Source organism: Halyomorpha halys, unplaced genomic scaffold (genome assembly GCF_000696795.3).
Source record: "Halyomorpha halys isolate HHAL.00 unplaced genomic scaffold, Hhal_1.1 Scaffold1739.1, whole genome shotgun sequence".
NCBI classification, from domain to species: Eukaryota; Metazoa; Arthropoda; class Insecta; order Hemiptera; family Pentatomidae; genus Halyomorpha; species Halyomorpha halys.
In genome coordinates this window covers 24,838-25,763 of record NW_027111325.1, presented here as the reverse complement: position 1 = coordinate 25,763, position 926 = coordinate 24,838, and the positions used below count along the sequence as shown (strand labels likewise).

Below are 926 nucleotides of genomic sequence, written 5' to 3'. Positions count from 1 at the left end.
AAATTATTTTACATTGTTTTTAAGTTTAAATATAAATATAATGTGATGTTCATTAAATTATATGTATTAAATACTTACAAGGAATTTGATGGAAACCATTGTGGTAAGATATCTGTTATACTTGTCCAGTAGAACTGATGCTTCTCTGGTGTGCTCGCAGCCTATATATACTGCTCAGCCCCAAGGACTTCGAAACCAAAGCCACAACACCCCCACTTTTTAGACAATGAGGCTAAAGTTCTAATTAAATAAAAAATTGCGGTAAACTATTATGATTTTTATGGTTTAATTAAAGTAAAGATTATTTTTATAGAATATCATTCCTTGAAATTTTGAATTTTTCGTAGAATTAGCTAAAATGATAATAATATTCATAATATTTATTGATTTGTTTTGTCTGTCTTTTTACGATATTAACTGTTTCCTTTTGAAATATTACGTAACTTCATCTCACTTACACGCACTTTTTTTTATTAGATCACTGTTAATAAATTAAAGGTTACATCATTCATTATTCCTAATAAATTGGAAAATGTGATGTAATTTCAATAATCCTTGTGAAAGTCGATATCTTCGTTATAGAATAATTTATTTGAAAAGTTATAACATGGACGTTTTGGGACAACTTTTTTATCTTCAGGGCTAGATTAGAATATCTTATTATTTTATTTCGAAGTATTTCCACTACTGCTCCTTCTATTTCATCACATATATTCATAAAAATATTTTGTAATATTTAATTACTGTAATTATATAAAATTTCGATTGTCTCGATTAGTATCTCGTTCGGAATTTTTCGGTTTACAATGAGTTTGATAGACTATTTAAAATGCTTATTTAAGTAAGTTTTTTTTTATTCAATAACAGATATCGATTAATTGTAAGTTGCAAAGATGAATTATAAAAAAAACTATATATAAATAAAA

General features: G+C 25.4%; 1 long non-coding RNA gene across 1 annotated transcript in view; it reads right to left on the bottom strand.

Moving 5' to 3' along the window:
• LOC136796241 (uncharacterized) overlaps positions 1 to 149 on the bottom strand; it is a 1,713-nt gene extending 1,564 nt beyond the window's left edge. Inside the window, exon 1 of the long non-coding RNA XR_010843928.1 lies at positions 79 to 149. This is a non-coding gene — a long non-coding RNA (uncharacterized lncRNA). The remainder of the gene's footprint in view (positions 1 to 78) is intronic.
• Between the last annotated feature and the right edge of the window lie 777 nt (positions 150 to 926).